General features: G+C 37.3%; 1 protein-coding gene across 3 annotated transcripts in view; it reads left to right on the top strand.

Moving 5' to 3' along the window:
• The window catches only part of apba2b (amyloid beta (A4) precursor protein-binding, family A, member 2b), a 75,018-nt gene that overhangs the window by 16,892 nt on the left and 37,268 nt on the right, over window positions 1–20,858 (top strand). For 2 of the 3 annotated variants that reach the window (XM_062989786.1, XM_062989784.1), the window contains exon 2: window positions 5,681–5,709. The exons of the other annotated variant lie outside the window; for it this stretch is intronic. The gene's annotated coding sequence lies outside the window, so the exon portion shown is untranslated. The remainder of the gene's footprint in view (window positions 1–5,680; window positions 5,710–20,858) is intronic. 3 annotated transcript variants of the gene reach the window in all.

The raw sequence follows: 20,858 nt of genomic DNA, 5'->3' as shown, positions 1-20,858 counted from the left end.
TTTGTACCAGTCTTAGTAAAGTAGGTGTGGTTTTGTACCAGTCTTAGTAAAGTGGGTGTGGCTTTTGCACCAGTGTTAGTAAAGTGGGTGTGGTGTTTGTACCAGTCTTAGTAAAGTAGGTGTGGTTTTGTACCAGTCTTAGTAAAGTGGGTGTGGCTTTTGCACCAGTCTTAGTAAAGTGGGTGTGGCGTTTGTACCAGTCTTAGTAAAGTAGGTGTGGTTTTGTACCAGTCTTAGTAAAGTGGGTGTGGCTTTTGTACCAGTCTTAGTAAAGTGGGTGTGGCGTTTGTACCAGTCTTAGTAAAGTGGGTGTGGCTTTTGCACCAGTCTTAGTAAAGTAGGTGTGGTTTTGTACCAGTCTTAATAAAGTGGGTGTGGCTTTTGTACCAGTCTTAGTAAAGTAGGTGTGGTTTTGTACCAGTCTTAGTAAAGTGGGTGTGGCTTTTGTACCAGTCTTAGTAAAGTGGGTGTGGCTTTTGCACCAGTGTTAGTAAAGTGGGTGTGGCTTTTGTACCAGTCTTAGTAAAGTGGGTGTGGCTTTTGTACCAGTCTTAATAAAGTGGGTGTGGTGTTTGTACCAGTCTTAGTAAAGTGGGTGTGGCTTTTGTACCAGTCTTAGTAAAGTGGGTGTGGTGTTTGTACCAGTCTCAGTAAAGTGGGCGTGGCTTTTGTACCAGCCTTAGTAAAGTGGGTGTGGTGTTTGTACCAGTCTTAGTAAAGTGGGCGTGGCTTTTGTACCAGTCTTAGTAAAGTGGGTGTGGTGTTTGTACCAGTCTCAGTAAAGTGGGCGTGGCTTTTGTACCAGTCTTAATAAAGTGGGTGTGGCTTTTGTACCAGTCTTAGTAAAGTAGGTGTGGTTTTGTACCAGTCTTAGTAAAGTGGGTGTGGCTTTTGTACCAGTCTTAGTAAAGTGGGTGTGGCTTTTGCACCAGTGTTAGTAAAGTGGGTGTGGCTTTTGTACCAGTCTTAGTAAAGTGGGTGTGGCTTTTGTACCAGTCTTAATAAAGTGGGTGTGGTGTTTGTACCAGTCTTAGTAAAGTGGGTGTGGCTTTTGTACCAGTCTTAGTAAAGTGGGTGTGGTGTTTGTACCAGTCTCAGTAAAGTGGGCGTGGCTTTTGTACCAGTCTTAGTAAAGTGGGTGTGGTGTTTGTACCAGTCTTAGTAAAGTGGGCGTGGCTTTTGTACCAGTCTTAGTAAAGTGGGTGTGGTGTTTGTACCAGTCTCAGTAAAGTGGGCGTGGCTTTTGTACCAGTCTTAGTAAAGTGGGTGTGGTGTTTGTACCAGTCTTAGTAAAGTGGGCGTGGCTTTTGTACCAGTCTTAGTAAAGTGGGCGTGGCTTTTGTACCAGTAATAGTGTTTAAGTGAGGTATATACTTTATTTAACACACTGTCTTCAGTAGATGTGATAGTTTCCCTCCAGCGGTCCTAAAGAGAGCATTACTGCCATTAATGCCGGGAGGGTTGGTGCTCCTGTGCTCATAATGCAGGAGAAAATTGACCGAGCCCATTTGGTCAAGAAAGAAGCAAGGAATAAAGACAGATGAGGGACAGTGGGATTGAGGGTCATTTCAGCATTTTGGCACGACACATGCCTCCTACCATTTGTCATGATTTTGACAGGAAATTGCCCTTGGTGTATTTTGCAGATGGTGACTTTCCTCCAAATAGGATTCAGCTGAGAAAAAAATAATCCAGTGTCTTTTTTTCCTCTGCTGGCCAGTCCACTGTGAAAAGCTGGGCATTGTGCCAGTCAATGAGATGAATCCTTTTACTCTTACCTGCCTGGTGCTGCTTATTTTCTGCTCCGGTGCTGATGCTGTCGACCTGCATGTTATCGGGCTGCTGTAGCTAGCTGACCCAGCATCTGCTCTGAGCATCATGTGGCAGAGGTCGGTGTAGGATCTGAGTCACCCTTTATCAAGAGTCCAGCCGAGCAGTAACGGTATAGATGAGATTGGGTGAGAGCATCTTGTTAGAAAACAATGCTGTCATTCTGCTGCTGCTTCCATTGGAAGATCATTAGATTGTTTGCTCCAAACATGCACATGTCAGATTTATTATTGTTTGAGTTTTCTTATGCCTAGTTCACACTACACGATTTTTGCCCTGATTTTTGCTCGCCGACCGGTCACCGACTAGATTTGCCGGCTCGGGAGCAACTCGGTGTTCGCTCGGCGATCGAAACTCGGCTCTCAATCGCCATGTGTGAACTACTCAACAACTCGATCCGAGTGAAGAAATATATCTAGCTTGTCAAATATCTGGATATGAGTCGGCCGACTGGCAATGAGTGCTATGTCGAACAGCCAATGAGAACGCAGGATACGATGTTAGGGGAAATGCAGTGGAGGAGTTGTAAAAAGGTGGGACAGGGGCATGATATAGTTTCTATCAGAATACATCACCACACACGTTTTACAGTATTTCTGACCTTATCGTTCTCTACAAAACATAACACCAACGCTGCATTGCAAATAATATTTATTAACCTCCAACTCACTACAGAACAATCCCTGCTGTTCATGTAGCCAGATCCACTCAGATTCATTTATTTTTTCTCTTTGTTTTTACGCTGCACATCAGCGCACAAACTTTGATCGCTTGCTACTTGCTGACGTGCATTTTCGTACGTGATATCATTATCTCGTCACTTCTCGCGGTTATTTTCGGGACAAAAGGTAGTTTGGGAGACCAGAGAAGCTCGCCTGCGATTCCAGTTGGTGATAGATGGTGTAGTGTGAACCCCCCTATCGCCGATCAGTCGTGTAGTGTGAAAGCCACACCGACTTGAAAGACTCCCGATTACAAGAGATCCAGTCGTGTAGTGTGAACTGTACAGTGACCTGATGACTTGGAATGTCGTGTAGTGTGAGCTTGGCATTTATTAACCTCCCAGTCTTGGTCTAGAGGTCTCTTCTAATTTCTCACTCTGACTACCATTTAAACTCATTACAGGCTTCTTAATGAACTGGTGAATGCGGTGCTGGGGTTCACCACGATTATAAAACACATAACTGGAAGTGTAAGGATGTAGAACTGTGATAGACAGGTGATAAGATAAGAGCGGATGGTAGCGTTACAGCTGGAAGAACATTCATGCTCTGTTACCAGCTGCTTTACTGGTTCTGTCCTGGCTTTCTCATTCAGGCATGAAGGATTCACACTGTAATTCAAAGGGTTTCAGCCTTTTACACGTGAACATTTTTAGTTCATGCAGAGGGATTTATAGCAGCACATAAAATGGCTTTAATTGAATTTGTGTTTAAAACACCTGAGCAGGATCGTTGCCCTATTTAACACATTGTTATCGAGGTGATTCACTACTGATTCACTTAAAATGATTCTGCAATACAGACTTCTTACTGGGCAGCTGTCAGCAATATTAAAATACAAATTAACAGACATTTCTGTTCAGGATTAGTTTGATATAATATGATGCCATTTCACCTTTTGTAATGGGTGTAGTCAAACAAGCTCTGTTTATCAAGTCAAGTCAATTTTATTTGTCTTTTCGACCAAGCAGATTCACTTTTTTTCAGTAAACCCACAATAAAGTGAAAATGTTGAGTTATTTTGTACCAAGAAGCATGCATTCCAGTTATTTTGTCCCAAAAAATAACCCACTGTTTGCAGAAATAATTACAATCCCAAGCCTGCCGTGCTTTATGGTCAGAAGTATGTGGACGTCTGACCATAAGCTTTATTATTATGCATTATTATGAAACACCAAAAAAATCAGGAAAGAAATCAGATCAGATTCAGGCCTCTTTCACTCGCTGTGTGAATTCCTCTCTGGTTTGTGTAACTGGAACCGCAGTGTTTAAAGTTTTTCTGCATCGTCCACTGCAGTGATTAGAATACACTGTCATCCTGACTGGCTCTCCTGCGATGCTGACAGGAGCAGAGCTACGAAAACCCTTGCAGAAGTCAGTAAACACGGCCAGCTCTCGTCTCCCCGCCTCATGAGGGTAATCTCTTAAGATGGACACATTAAAAGGACACCACTGCAATTAGGCCTGCAAATTTACAGAAAAAGACACCCAGGTCTGCAGGGGATCAGCTTGGCCTTATCGCAGGAGAAACATCTGCTCAGCCGGATGCGTCCTCGCAGGATAACAGCCATTAGTGTCAAGGTAAAGGATGAGCGTCAGGCTCCCAAACAGAAGGTCTGGTTCGGGTCGCTCCATTTTTTTTTTCTACTTGTTCTTTTACTGCAGTGACAGGAAAACAAGAACGCTATATGAATATGGGTTTAATAATCTTACCATGCACGTCCACTGTACACAGTGAACCAGTCTCTCAGATTCAGTCCAATTAAAGATGCAGCATTGTGTTTGGAGGCTGGGTGGAGCTCCTGCTGGTTTCATTGGCAGCAGTTTCTTGTCAGTGTGCCACCTGAGCTATACAAAGAATTTATTAGTGTCGAAAGCTTGTTCTAAAAAGTACAAAGACGTCATTTTATTCATTTCTCACAGCTATGATATTTAAATTGAGAGTTGTGGATGCAATACACATCTGTCTAGGTGTAAATATAAACCTTCTTGCATGTACTAGTTTACTTTAGCACTTTTAACACAACACCAGTGTTATGCAAAATTCTGAACCCCCACCATTAGTCAAATATTATGTATTTAAATAATTTTAATCATATGTAATCTAATTTTTACATAAATCTTTTAAAACCTAAATAAAAAAGTCAAGCTGGTAAAGATGGGGTTAAAAATGTTATATGTAAAAAATGCTGTAAGATTTTTTTTCTTTAAATAAAGTGTTTTTATATTAAACAACTTTTATTACTTTTATAAAAACTGTTTTTTTTTTTATTAATCTTTACCCGAGGTGCCAATAATTAAGTGTAAGGCTGGATAAGGGTTACCTGTATAACCTGTATAAATAGTCAGTTCACCAGAGCTGCTGGTTAACAGACCGCATGCTGTATCTATATATATTTAACTATATTAAATCATTTTATTTCTTGACAAAACGATTTGCCTTGTACTGCAGTATAAAGGTTGAGCTTGTGTTATATAATAACTGCTGTTGTTTGGAAGAGCTGTGAGATTATTTCATTTACATATTCTGTTGTAACAGCCTTCCAGCTACCAGCTTTCTCTCTTCAAAATCTACATCTACAGTTCTGCTCTACATGTTACTGTTCTACATTAATGCCATACTCACTACATTAGCAGTGAATTACATTATAAAGCTAAAAGCTCATTTTTTATTTAGATTTTATGGTTTGCTTTGACTTGGGTGCTTCGTTAAAGCATTGATTTAATTGATTAATAACTGTTTATATGTTTAAAGAATGGGGTGAAATTGCATGTGTTTTATCAGCACTTAATCTTGGTTGTTGCTTTGTGTCACAAACAACAAAAGCTGTAAAGAGCTGATCATTTAATTACTACATTCTGAAGTGAAATCACACCAGGACGCACAGAACTGCCTCTGGTCTGTGTTACTAGTGTGAATCTACTTACTATTTTAAATCCAGTACAAACAACCTTAATAATTTAACCCTGTGCTATTAAGGCTTGTAAGATTTAACATGATAATAAAGTTTAGTTTTACACAAATACGTCATTATATTGCAGCAGAACTCAAATATCTCTCTCATCAGTGCTGTCATTAATCTTTAGCAGCAACTTCTCTTATCTTTGTCTTTTTCTCTTTGTTTCAGATTTGTGTTATAAGAAAAAGAACTTGGCGGTAAGTGTAAGCGCTGTTGTCTTTGTTCAGAGTGATGTGTGCATGTATAATACACACATACTACAGGGCGCTCAGGTGGAGCTGCAGTAAATCATGCTAGCCCACTATTGCTGAGATCCCGGGTTTAAATCTGAGCATTGTTATCAGCCGGTCAGGTGTCAAGACACGATTGACAATCTCTAAATAAAGGCTGGCTGAACAACAAAGTCATTGGGAGGTGCACTTGTCAGTGGCTCTAAATGCCTGTCCCAAGCCCGGATAAAAAAAAAAGTTGGCACCCAGGTGGCGCAGCGGGATGTTCTGCTAGCACACCAACACCGAGATTCTGAACTCCTCGGCTCAAAACTTGGTTTTGCCACTGCCATCTGGCAGGCATAATTGGCAGTGCCTGCAGCAGATACTACTCGGCCACCGTATCTGCAGGGTGGGGGCCGGACTATGTGTGGGTGGGTGGGTCTTCATACGCTGTGTAAGGACCCTGATTGGCGGAAGAGACGCCTGTGCAGAATGCAGGGGCGAGAAGAGGAGGGCTGTGTACATGTAGGAAGAGTATTTGTATGAAAAATAAATAAATAAATAAGGAAAGTTGCGTCAGGAACGACATCAGTGGTCAAGACCTGTCAAATTAGATAAGCAGAACAGAATGATCCGCTTTGGCAACTCCTAAATACAGGAGCAGGTTAAAGAAAAAAATCAAAACAGTGATTGTTGGTAAATGTAGGGAGAAAGATATTACTGCTGCACCACCAGAGCATCCTATAGTGCCGTTTTCATTGTTATGAGTCATTGGAGAGATTTTTGTCGGTGTGAAACCCTCTAGTGAAATCTTCTCAGAGGAAAAATGCTGTGATTTTTTATGAATGTGGTGTGACAGTTTTTTTATCACACAAAACAGCAGCTAAAATGTTCGCTGTATTTGACAGCTTATTTTACAGCACATTACCAAAATGTTTTCCTGTAATTTTATGTGATCATTTGCTTCACGACTTGTTTGCATATTTATTGTTTGCATTATGTACATGCAGCTGAAGGAAAATTGGCTGTAGTATAAGTGATAGCCCGTATAAGAATGTGACATCTCTCACATATATTCATGATTAAAGCTGTCGGTGGGATTAGGAGGCTGGAATAGCCAGTGCATTCAAATGAGTGATTTATTAGAAATGGTGCATGAAGTAATTAGTGCCACATGGCTGAAAAAATCCATTATATATACATTTAAAATCGCTCCTTCATTTATTCTGGGAAATCACCCAGCTAGTACAAATGACAAAATGTATCTAGTTCTACAAACCAAATTCAAACAACTTTGGATGGTCGGAGAAATGTGAATAAACTCACAGTAATTTCTTTATTTAGTTACAAACCATACCATTAAAACCACCTCCTTGTTTCTACTCTGTCCATTTTATCAGCTCCACTTACCATATAGGAGCACTTTGTAGTTCTACAATTACTGACTGTAGTCCATCTGTTTCTCTACATGCTTTTTTAGCCTGCTTTCACCCTGTTCTTCAATGGTCAGGACCCCCACAGAGCAGTGACACTGACATGGTGGTGGTGTGTTAGTGTGTGTTGTGCTGGTATGAGTGGATCAGACACAGCAGCGCTGCTGGAGTTTTTAAACACCTCACTGTCACTGCTGGACAGAGAATAGTCCACCAATCAAAAATATCCAGCCAACAGCGCCCCGTGAGCAGCGTCCTGTGACCACTGATGAAGATCTAGTAGATCACCGACTCAAACAGCAGCAATAGATGAGCGACCGTCTCTGTCTTTACATCTACAAGGTGGACCAAGTAAGTAGGAGTGTCTAATAGAGTGGACAGTGAGTGGACACGGTGTTTAAAAACTCCAGCAGCGCTGCTGGGTCTGATCCACTCATACCAGCACAACACACACTAACACACCACCACCATGTCAGTGTCACTGCAGTGCTGAGATCATCCACCACCTAAATAATACCTGCTCTGTGGTATGACCATTGAAGAACAGGGTGAAAGCAGGCTAAAAATGTATGCAGAGAAACAGATGGACTACAGTCAGTGCTTCTATGTGGTAAGTGGAGCTGATAAAATGGACAGTGAGAGTAGAAACAAGGAGGTGGTTTTAATGTTATGGCTGATCAGTGTATTTTGTGGGCCACGTTCAGTGTTGTGGTGAGTTTTTGATAAACTGTGGGTGTGGCTGGGTTCAATTTTACTGCTGTTTATAGCCAACTTTTCCAGTAATGTTCCTCAGATGCCAAATGTTGCTAAAATGATTGTTTACAATTTCAGTTTTGTAAGTTCAGTACAAAGCTGAAAACACTAACTGTATTAGTATAAGTATAAGTATTTTTGGCTAAGCTATGGCTTTAGTGTTTATCTGTAGGTGATTAGTTTTGGAAGTAAAACTGGGTTGTTTATAGAAAAAAAAAAAGATTAGAGATAATGTTAGACACATAAAGCCAATCTACTCCAGATCTTTAATGTGCTTTCATAATGAGAATTGCTGGACTGTTGAAGCGGGACTGATAATAGCTGCACAGATTTCTGCAGCACAGTCTTTTTTCTCAATAAAATTCAGTAAATCTGTTCAGTCTCTGCTGATTACACACTCACTAAAGTCTGGTTGGTAAAGCTCTGTATAGTGTCAGTGTACACAAGGTCATCTCTTGTAAATAGTACGTACACGGAGCGAAGGACAGAATTTACTGTGAGATTTAAAGATGAGCAGGGTAGATGATGATGAAGAAAAAACAACAGCTGAGTGACTCCAGACCGCTGCGCCCATCTCACCAGCAGCCAGCCAACCCTCATTCATCAATTATTCATCTTCTTTTCACTGCAATATTAATGGCTGTGATTCTTAATCCCAGTCCTGGGAATCCCAGAATGTGCACCATATTGTTTTGTATTTTCCTCCCCTATCTGACCTCTTTCTGCACTTTCAGTGCTGTCGGGATGGTTGGTTATAAAGGTGGACACTCACCGTGGGCTTGTTGGACGTCTTGTTGGACAGTCAATAATATGGAGGTGTGTGTCTGTGGAAATTTGTGCCAGTTAGACGCTGATGTTGGTTAAGAAGTGCTGACTCGCAGTCAGAGTTACAGTTTTATTGTTTTTATTGTTAAGATTCTGTTTAATGACAAAAACTGAAGAGGTAACTAAATTTCTTACAATGAGTTTAGCATGAACTCTGCAGGAGTGTTTTAATCATAATTATTGAGTCACAAAAAAGAAAGTTACTTTTTTTTTTTTTTTGCATTTACATTTACATTTTCAGTATTTAGCAGACGCTTTTATCCAAAGCGACTTACAGTACTGTGACAGTATACTGTCTAAGCAATTGAGGGTTAAGGGCCTTGCTCAAGGGCCCAACAGTTGCAACCTGGCAGTGGTGGGGCTTGAACCAGGGACCTTTTAAATTACTAGTCCGGTACTTTAACCACTAGGCTACAACTGCCCTGTTTTAAACATTTATCTTAACCTATATACAGACAATTAGGTAAAAACAGCAAAAAATATTACTTCACTTACTCAGAGTGCTCATTCATTTCTTCTCTTTACACGGTGCTAAAGTTTTATGTAAAATGTATTAAAACTATACATTTGTGTTGCTGTTGTGTAGACTTAGACTGATGTGTATAAAACTGGGAGTGCATGAAGGACCCGATGTGGTCTTGCAGTCTGTATTTAGTAACATTATTTGCATTTCTAAAGCAGCTAATCCCAGAGTGAATCACATTCTGGGTACGCTGCAAACTTTACACCATTCAGTCACATGACAAACCACATGGCACTTTGCCTTTACCTCTGTACTGCTTGTGAATAAACGTATGCATAATTACTGTAATCATAGTGGTGCAAACACTGTTAAAACTGTTAGTTGATATTTGAGTAAATAGTGGATATGCAGCGTTCATGTTGTTGCCATGAGTTCATATTTATGTAGAACTAAAAGTAGTTTTATTGTGTAATTTGTAATTTGCAAGTATGGATTTTTGTCCAGCAACTGGTACTAATTTATTCATTCATTAATTTCAGTAAAATACTTCTTTATAGTGTGTGTATAGTGCACATTGTTACAGGAGTCAGACTCATAGATCTTCATATTATACTGTGTGTGTAAATGTATAGCTGATGGAGCTGCAGTGTGGTGGTAGTACAGTAAGCTGTAAAAATGATTTAGGAGGAATAAAGGAACAAAAATAAAGTGCAGCTAGTGTTTCAGAAGACACACACACATTTAGCACATTTTCAGACACTTACAAGAAGTTAAAGGGCCACATCTTGTTTTCTGTTTCCTGTGTTGGAACATAAAAACAACTCAGTCGGATGTTGTATAGCTCTTAGATACATTGAGGGAATATAAAGAGGAATTGAGGGAAAGTGTTTTTTGTTGTTTAATATATATATCCAGTGCAAGTTTCTACTTCACACACACACACACACACACCAAAGAACCCAAAAATATGTATTTTCCGTAGGTCGATGGGTTTGGTAGGAACTTTATTAATTCCCGGGGAAAATTTGGAAAAGAGAGGAACCGAAAGTCCCTGAAAGCAGCAGGAACAGCAGTTCAAACTGAACAAAATGCAACAGATCACACCAAATTCATTTCCATTCTTACACCTCATGCAAACCTTCTCAGCTCAAAAAGAAGCACAAAAACGTTAGAAAATTAACACCCAAGCATGATGCCAAAACATGATTCAAGGCTGTTTTTTTAAGCTAAAGCTACTTTCATGACCTGGCTAATCTCTTTACTTCAATCCCATTGAAACTTAATAGAGGATTTTGAGATTGTGGGTCAGTTGTAACTCTGAGGAAATGCTGCAAGAAGCCGATTATTGTTGGCACATCAGCTGTAAATGCCAAAAAGCAACAGCAATAAAGGAATAATGGTAAACGTTTCTAATATTGAGGATTTTATTTCTCTGTCACTTTGTTAAGTATAGTTTTAATGCTTGTAAGTACATACTGTTGATATTATTTAGTAATACAAAGTGAAAAACTGTAGATTTCAACTAGATACATAGTGGTTGAATAGTTGCTTTCCTTTACGTAAATACACACAACAAACTGTCACAGTGACAGCAGGAACTAAATTACTAGCCAGAGTAAAAATTGTTTGTGAGTTGTTGTCTTATGATGTTGTTGTTATTCACAAACCGATTTTACTGTCTCAGCTACACTACCATAAATAAAGTACAAAAATATACGTATTATTTTTTAAGAATGTTGAGAAAAGTGTTTAAACAGCATTTACACAGTGATACAAGCTTTAGATTCTGAATTCTCTTTATCAAATGCACCCTGAATAGTGTGAAAAACGAAATGTAAGTATTGAATGGTAATTATTGGATTGCTACATGATGAGAAATGTCGAAAGCTGGTGAAATGCAGAACAAATCCGTCAGCTTTTCTTCACATTCGGGTGAGTTTTGATTTTAGCTCAGAGAGGTTAATGGAAATTGTGCGTCTCTACGAAAAGTATATGGGACCTGCCTATCACTTGTCACATTTGAAATATTGCACACTACAATATTCATTTTTAAACTTTTACCTTTTTTTTTTTTTTTATTATAATAATTTAGGGCGTCCAATTTCTCATTTCTCACGTCAATCTCTCATTATGTCGGTCCCTGCTCCTGATTGGGGGCTGACGAGGCCGTTCCACGCCTCCTCCGATACGTGCACAGCCAATCGACCGACTTCTCACCCACACTTGACGAGTGGAACGCGTCAGAGTACTGCGCACGGAGGATCACACACTCCGCCGCACCCCTCCCTTTTAATACCTAATAAAAAACTGATTTTATCCATAATATTAATACCATTGAAATACAGCATAGCCAAAACCTCAATAGCATTGCAAGTATTTAGCTATTTTAAAACTTCAATAGCTGTTGACAAATGTATCAAATTTATCTAAAACTAATTGTATTGTATCAAGAAAAACCCACATAACACACTACAATATTTATTTTTAAACTTTTACCTTTTAATACCTAATAAAAAACTGATTTTATCCATGATATTAATACCATTGAAATAGAGCATAGCCAAAACCTCAATAGCATTGCAAGTATTTAGCTATTTTAAAACTTCAATAGCTGTTGACAAATTTATCAAATTTATCTAAAACTAATTTTATTGTATCAAGAAAAACCCACATAACACACTACAATATTTATTTTCAAACTTTTACCTTGTAATACCTAATAACAAACTGATTTTATTGATGATATTAATACCATTGAAATACAGCATAGCCAAAACCTCAATAGCATTTCAAGTATTTAGCTATTTTAAAACTTTAATAGCTGTTGACAAATTTATCAAATTTATCTAAAACTACTTTTATTGTATCAAGAAAAACCCACATAACACACTACAATATTTATTTTTAAACTTTTACCTTTTAATACCTAATAAAAAACTGATTTTATCCATGATATTAATACCATTGAAATAGAGCATAGCCAAAACCTCAATAGCATTGCAAGTATTTAGCTATTTTAAAACTTCAATAGCTGTTGACAAATTTATCAAATTTATCTAAAACTAATTTTATTGTATCAAGAAAAACCCACATAACACACTACAATATTTATTTTCAAACTTTTACCTTTTAATACCTAATAAAAAACTGATTTTATTGATGATATTAATACCATTGAAATAGAGCATAGCCAAAACCTCAATAGCATTTCAAGTATTTAGCTATTTTAAAACTTTAATAGCTGTTGACAAATTTATCAAATTTATCTAAAACAAATTTTATTGTATCAAGAAAAACCCACATAACACACTACAATATTTATTTTTAAACTTTTACCTTTTAATACCTAATAAAAAACTGATTTTATTTATGATATTAATACCATTGAAATACAGCATAGCCAAAACCTCAATAGCATTGCAAGTATTTAGCTATTTTAAAACTTCAATAGCTGTTGACAAATTTATCAAATTTATCTAAAACAAATTTTATTGTATCAAGAAAAACCCACATAACACACTACAATATTTATTTTCAAACTTTTACCTTTTAATACCTAATAAAAAACTGATTTTATTGATGATATTAATACCATTGAAATACAGCATAGCCAAAACCTCAATAGCATTTCAAGTATTTAGCTATTTTAAAACTTTAATAGCTGTTGACAAATTTATCAAATTTATCTAAAACTACTTTTATTGTATCAAGAAAAACCCACATAACACACTACAATATTTATTTTTAAACTTTTACCTTTTAATACCTAATAAAAAACTGATTTTATCCATGATATTAATACCATTGAAATACAGCATAGCCAAAACCTCAATAGCATTGCAAGTATTTAGCTATTTTAAAACTTCAATAGCTGTTGACAAATGTATCAAATTTATCTAAAACTAATTGTATTGTATCAAGAAAAACCCACATAACACACTACAATATTTATTTTCAAACTTTTACCTTTTAATACCTAATAAAAAACTGATTTTATCCATGATATTAATACCATTGAAATAGAGCATAGCCAAAACCTCAATAGCATTGCAAGTATTTAGCTATTTTAAAACTTTAATAGCTGTTGACAAATTTATCAAATTTATCTAAAACAAATTTTATTGTATCAAGAAAAACCCACATAACACACTACACTATTTATTTTTAAACTTTTACCTTTTAATACCTAATAAAAAACTGATTTTATTGATGATATTAATACCATTGAAATAGAGCATAGCCAAAACCTCAATAGCATTGCAAGTATTTAGCTATTTTAAAACTTCAATAGCTGTTGACAAATTTATCAAATTTATCTAAAACTAATTTTATTGTATCAAGAAAAACCCACATAACACACTACAATATTTATTTTCAAACTTTTACCTTTTAATACCTAATAAAAAACTGATTTTATTGATGATATTAATACCATTGAAATAGAGCATAGCCAAAACCTCAATAGCATTGCAAGTATTTAGCTATTTTAAAACTTTAATAGCTGTTGACAAATTTATCAAATTTATCTAAAACAAATTTTATTGTATCAAGAAAAACCCACATAACACACTACACTATTTATTTTTAAACTTTTACCTTTTAATACCTAATAAAAAACTGATTTTATTTATGATATTAATACCATTGAAATACAGCATAGCCAAAACCTCAATAGCATTGCAAGTATTTAGCTATTTTAAAACTTCAATAGCTGTTGACAAATTTATCAAATGTATCTAAAACAAATTTTATTGTATCAAGAAAAACCCACATAACACACTACAATATTTATTTTCAAACTTTTAACTTGTAATACCTAATAAAAAACTGATTTTATTTATGATATTAATACCATTGAATTACAGCATAGCCAAAACCTCAATAGCATTGCAAGTATTTAGCTATTTTAAAACTTCAATAGCTGTTGACAAATTTATCAAATTTATCTAAAACTAATTTTATTGTATCAAGAAAAACCCACATAACACACTACAATATTTATTTTTAAACTTTTACCTTTTAATACCTAATAAAAAACTGATTTTATCCATGATATTAATACCATTGAAATACAGCATAGCCAAAACCTCAATAGCATTGCAAGTATTTAGCTATTTTAAAACTTCAATGGCTTTTAAAATAAAATGTGCATTGTGGACGGGATCGGTGCTGTTCTGCTCCAGATGTAAGTAGCTGAATTGGTCTAACATTTTATGCAAAGTGCAGCATGTTGGAGTCTAAAGTTCAATTTAAACGGCCTGCTGTGCTTTCTCATACAAATGAAGTTGTAATGGAAACATTTACATAGAGATTGGGTTATGGATGCTGGAATGGGTCACATTTTGTTTAGGACTTTGTTAAAAATGGAAGGTAATAATAGAGGCGTGTGAAGCGTGTAGTTAAAAAACCTTGTAACGATGAATAGTGCCGAAATTGAAGCATCAACAGCTTTAATAAGCTAGGCTCTTTATCTTGTGATCAAGTAGTAGTTGTTGTTGTTAAGTGTTATTAAATTAATAGTGCTGAAGTGTACGTGTCCTTTATTCCATCTTAAGAATCTATGATTGATTTTATTTCTGCTTCTACAGAGCTGTTGGAAATTGTGTTTTTGTGTAAAGGAAGATTCTCACAGTTTTTCTTGCTCGTGTTCCCGTCTGGACGTGCTCCTAATTACTAACACACTAAAAAGGATTAGCAGGCCAGAGGAGACCGGATTCGATTCGGGGGTTTAGCTTGAGCCACCAAAATGCCCGTGTGTTGCCCTTTCAGCCAGTGAAGCATTTTTTCTGTTTTTAAAGATGATCAATTTAAAATAAAGTCGATGCTTACTTTCATTTTTATATGAAAATAACAATTTGATTTAGTTTATTTTGCATTAGAATTTTGCTAGTTTGACATAACATTAAAACCACCTCCTTGTTTCTACACACATTGTCCATTTTATCAGCCCCACCTACCATATAGAAGCACTTTGTAGTTCTACAATTACTGACTGTAGTCCATACTTTGTTAGCCCCCTTTCACCCTGTTCTTCAATGGTCAGGACCCCCACAGGACCACCACAGAGCAGGTATTATTTGGGTTGTGGGTCATTCTCAGCACTGCAGTGACACTGACATGGTGGTGGTGTGTTAGTGTGTGTTGTGCTGGTATGAGTGGATAAGAAACAGCAGCGCTGCTGGAGTTTTTAAACACCTCACTGTCACTGCTATATGCCTGCAGAGTTCTATGGAGTCGAAACGCGAGTCTTATGACCAGAAGAATACTATCCTCACGGTCACGCATGGAGCTGATTGACTAATTATCCACAGCCCAGATTCCTGTAGGAGCTCTTTGGATTCAATTAGACAAAGCCAGAAGCAGTAAAGCTTTAAAATCCATAATCTGAGGCAGTAAACCTCAGTAGGAAGTTTCAATGCTTGAGTTTCAGCAAGAATAGCTTTGGCATTAAGCTTTATTGGCAGCCCACACACTATTTCTAAACCAACTCCCAAAATCTTCCTCCACATACTTTCTGTCCATCTGCTCTGCCCAGATAATCAGAGCGGCAGCCGGCATGCCCCTTATCCTGTACCACTTTTATTCTGATCCATCTACGTTCAGATACGCTTTTAAAGACAGATCTGACATTTGAGTCAACTGTCCACCAACAGTTAGGGCATGGACTCTTACTGGTGCTTCCTAAATAACCAGTAAAGCACAGATTAGTTTATTAAAAAATCTGCACTGGTGAGAGGGAATGGGGGAGGAAACTGATAACTGATCATATGCTTCCTATGGTGATGATGGGCACAGGCTTTTAATCCTAATACTGCATGCATTTAGAGCAGAATGATGGGTTTTGGCACAGCATGACACAGCGAGTCGATTTTCTCGCTCGTACATGCTTAAAAATCAATCTCTCTCACCCTATCTGTGCTGCCATGAAGCTAAAAAAAGCCTGTGACAGTAGTAGTGTGTAATAGGTGTGTCTTATCTGAGTGTGCTACCGTTCGCCTATACTAATGTTCTGGCACGCTATTATATTCTGCTTGTTCAGAGTCATTTAGGCAATTTGGTTTGTGCCGAGCAACAAACGTCGCTGAAAATGAATCAGATCCCTGTGGAAGGGCCTACACAAACAGCATGATAATTTGATATATCAAACTATGGAAATTGTTTTTTTTCTTTTCATGTTGAGGCTCCAGCTGTTATGTTTTTTTTTTTTTACAATATCAGTCAGAGCTAATGGGAAGTGTGTTGCTCCAGATGTGGAATAACTTAGCAGACACACATTTTTAGTGTTCTCTATGAAGACGTGGAGGAAAGGAAATGCCTCATCGTAATAACTCTCTGGAGTTCATTGTTCTGTCCATATGACTCGAGCTAATTTACTGTTAAACAACATAACACACAGAATTGTCACCTGACCACTCCATATTTACAGCGTTTAGCAGGAGGGTTTGTTTAGTCTCTAGTTTTTTTTTAAGTCAATAGAAATATTTCTCAGGTTAAAACTAGGCTATGGACTAAGAACACTATTTAACTAATATTTATTTAAACTAGATTTTCAGACTTATAAAAGATATAAATAAGATATTAAAACAAATTGGAACAATACGGGAAGCTACGGGAACTACAGGTGCTCACACAGACGTCAATTCTAAAGGATCATTTAACATTTCATCGCATTCAGATAATAAATCTATAAGCAATTCTAATCCAAATGCTGTTTATTATATATTAATTATTTAAATCCTGAGTTTACATGCTGTTTACCCTTCATCAATGTGCGTAAACACAGTAAAACGAAAACTATGCAAATGCGAGCACAACACGGGGCCCAGGGTTGCTTTAAACCCAGCTGGTGTGGATTGTGATTGTAATGCTTGTGTAAATGTAAGCATAATTGCTGTGTGATACAAAAACACTTTAGAAATTCCCGCAGTGTAAATTGGCCCTGAGAGACCAGAGCCAAAAAAAAAGTTCAATTCATTACTCGAGCACTGCCAATTTGGAGAAAAAATTCTTGCTGTTTGTCTAACTTGTGGTTTGAGGGACGTTGGGTCAAGCTGAGCCTCGCTCGTGGCTTTAAACATTTGAAGTTGGATTTCTAACATATTAGAAGACAGAACAGAACAGTTTGTTGTGTAAATTGGCACCAGGTCTTGTTAAAGCTAACTGAACACTTATAAATATATGTGTAATACAAAATAATTACATCTAGTTCTTACTTTAAAGCCCTTATATGAAAACGTTATGAATTATGAGTGAACAACCTCGCTGTGGCTTAGCATGACTTTATGTGGCGTAGCTTTATTTGTACTGGAATAAAGCTGGAATGTCCGATAAAAATCTTAGTCCTATCCTGATCACTCAGGCTCACTTTGCCAAGTGGCGCAAATGACATGTTTTCCATGTGGCCTTCTTATAATACCATAACAACGTCTGCACTTCCTTTCCTTGTTACGTAAATCAAATACACAACAGATTTTACCCTACAAAGTTAATGTTACAGTTTAAATACTTATGCCTCCTGAGTTGGTCAGGAACTGAAGGATGCCCTAGAGTAACCTACGTTTGTGGAAACCGAGAAACCTCACTCATCACTCAGACCTATAAAGCATTTGGGTGTGAAAAGCCATCTAGGGTTTAGCTGATTGGTGAATTGTATGATCAGACTAAATATTTGAAGGTATCTACTTCTGTAATCGAGTCTTTTGTCTGTGCTCTGGCTAAAGGCTGTTTCAGTCACTATAGGAGTGGGTCTCAAACACTTGCAGCTTTCCAAACCTCTGTTTTAAAATAGCTCTGAATCATGCACTATTCATACATAAAGCATCGCTCTCGTCACACTCTGTTAGCCACGTCCACCTCCTGCACCTCAAAAGGCTCGCCAACTCATTTCCATAGCTTTGGAACTTCTTGTCATGATGACGAATTTTCTGGGCAACGCAAAGTGGCAAGTCTGGGCACCGTTTCTACCTGCTGCTTTGCTCCACTTATTTTCTCTGAGCCAATATGAGCTACAGCTGCAGGACCAGACATGTGGTGAAAAGTCTTAAGGGTCTTAATGATGGAGAGGTTGGCTTCAAATTATTTTTTCTTTTTTTTCTTTTTTTACGTTCCTGCTTTACACTGTGATGTCTCATAGTCTGACAGCTACTGGTAACATAGAGCACAGAGCTATGTATATAATATCCTCTTAAAGTGCACGCAGCATCAGCATCATGTACATTCTCTGCCAACAGTGGCACACAGCTGCCTGCAGGTACCGATACAGATTGGCTCTCCAATCTCCCCGTAGCTACATGTGCACACAAAATGCCTCTTATTATAACTGATAAACAATAATTAATTCAGAGAAAGCTTAGAATTATTGGTACTTTTGGTAAAATAGTCCTTTTCAAACCTTTTTAACCATTAAGGTTGTAGTAAACTGAACATTCTTGGCATTTATCATAATGCGCATTGATGTGCGTTGTTGGTGTGTTTGTGGGCGGAGTTTGCCTGCCTCAAATCACATGTGTGAACAAGTATAGAAAATATTGTGAGCAGTAAAGTTTGTGTACTAATTTGTTATGCATTTTCCCCTCATTTGTCTCCCAATCTAGTCGTATCCAATTACCCAATTGCATTACGCTTCCACTCTGCCAATGTTGATCACCACTCTGACTGGGAAGAGCTCCATCTATCTGTCTGTTCTCTAAAACTTAGTTTAATCTTGTGTCAAGGACATTTTTAGGTGCTAGATTGGGCAGTTTTGGATGATATAATATTTATTTATTTTCTACTTTAAAACTAAAGAAATAATCTCATGGTAACTCTACATCTATGGAGTGTTTTGGTATACAATGTTTAACAACCTCATGATCAGGTGTCACCATAATTGTAGTCATACAGTGTCTTAAAATATCCATATTCATCATTAATATCATTAAGAAGTGTAAAAACAACTAATTAATGTTTATAGGTGTTTAGTAGTGGTTTGCAACCTTTTGTACAGAGATTCCCTAAATTCCTAAAATTTTTGCACTGACTACTGTAGAATAAAGAATCAGAAAATAGGAATGTTATTTTTTAACTGTTGAATTATCATCTGTACTTAATTGTTACTTGTTTATATTGGTTTGTTTTATAAAATTGCTTCAATAAATAGATATTAGTAAAAGTGATGAGTAGCTTTTAGCTTTCAGCTTTTTCAGCGTGTGTATGAGGCAGCAGGGAAAAGGACACCAACCTCCAAACTGCCCTCTTGCACTAGTGATTTGCATACAGAGTGGGATTGATGTAGATTTGCTGCATCAGTAATTTACAAGCGGCGTTTTTCAATCTGTTTAGTTTTAATCATCTGAATGTCGTCATTTTTCTTGTTTAACAAACTGGAGGAAATGAAGTGTTGCAGCTTCCCTGTGGCTGTTTTACAATGTTTTCTTCTGTATGGGCCGCTGCTTCGTTCTTTAAATCACTTCTTTATCTGCTAAACTCTGTACGTCTTCATTAACCTCTCCTTTTTTTCCTCATTCTTTCTTACCTTTTTTCTTTCTATGTAAAGTCCAAGAGGCCGATACTCTATATTTAGGGATGAAATTCTTTTGTCTGACAGTGAATTTAAAGTGTATAAGACAAAAATTTATATAGACCTACTTTGTTTATTAGGATTTTAACGTCATGTTTTACACTTTGGTTACATTCATGACAGAAACGGTAGTTACAAATAACACAAGGTTCATCAATTCACAAGTTTATACTGAACACAGTCATGGACAATTTTGTATCTCCAATTCACCTCACCTGCACGTCTTTGGACTGTGGGAGGAAACCGCAGAACCCGGAGTAAACCCACTCCGACACGGGGAGAACATGCAAACTCCACACAGAACGGACCCAGACCGCCCCACCTGGGGATCGAACCCAGGACCTGCTTGCTGTGAGGCGACAGTGCTACCCACCGAGCCACCGTGCCCCCCAACATACTTAGTATAAATGTAACAATGTTTGTGAGTACAGATAACAGTGACACTAGTGGAAAGCAGATTATGGCACAAATAATGGCCCAGATCAGTTTTGTGTGAAACATACAGCATGTAAATTAGTTTATGTGGACACCCCTCCTTATTCCTTATTTAGGTGTTTCAGCCACGCCTATTGCTAATGGTATAAAATCAGTTCTATTAAAGAAATTAGATATCTTCAACTTGGTGACAAAGGTTTCCTGTTCAAGCATGAGCAACGTTGGGATGTATTGGAACGTCAGGGGAGCATGTTGTGCTGTGAGATCCCATATGCAGAATAAAATGTAGGTGCGCAAAAGGATCTTCAGGTCTTTCTATCTTTCTATCTCCGTAATTTAACCAACTGAAGAGCAAATTATTAAAGAAAGAAAACAGATTATCTTTCTGCTCTAGTGATAACCTGTACAATCTTATTTCTTTTCTCGATTTCTCTGTGGTTGCTCATTCTGTGTGGTTTCCATTTCTAATTGACTTTGTTCTTATCATGTGCATTTCCTTTATCTCTCTCACTTCATCCTTTGCTTTTCTCTAATTCTCTCTTTTTTACCCTTTTCTTTCTCTCTTCTGTTCTGTCCATCTCTATATTTTTACTTTTAACATCTCATGTTTTACTTTTCCTCTTATCTCTCACCCACTTATATTGCTTTATTGTTCTCCTCATCCTCT

This window comes from Trichomycterus rosablanca, chromosome 27 (genome assembly GCF_030014385.1).
Source record: "Trichomycterus rosablanca isolate fTriRos1 chromosome 27, fTriRos1.hap1, whole genome shotgun sequence".
Classification (NCBI taxonomy): Eukaryota; Metazoa; Chordata; class Actinopteri; order Siluriformes; family Trichomycteridae; genus Trichomycterus; species Trichomycterus rosablanca.
Note: the sequence above shows the minus strand (reverse complement) of the source record. Positions and strands in the feature narration are given on the sequence as shown.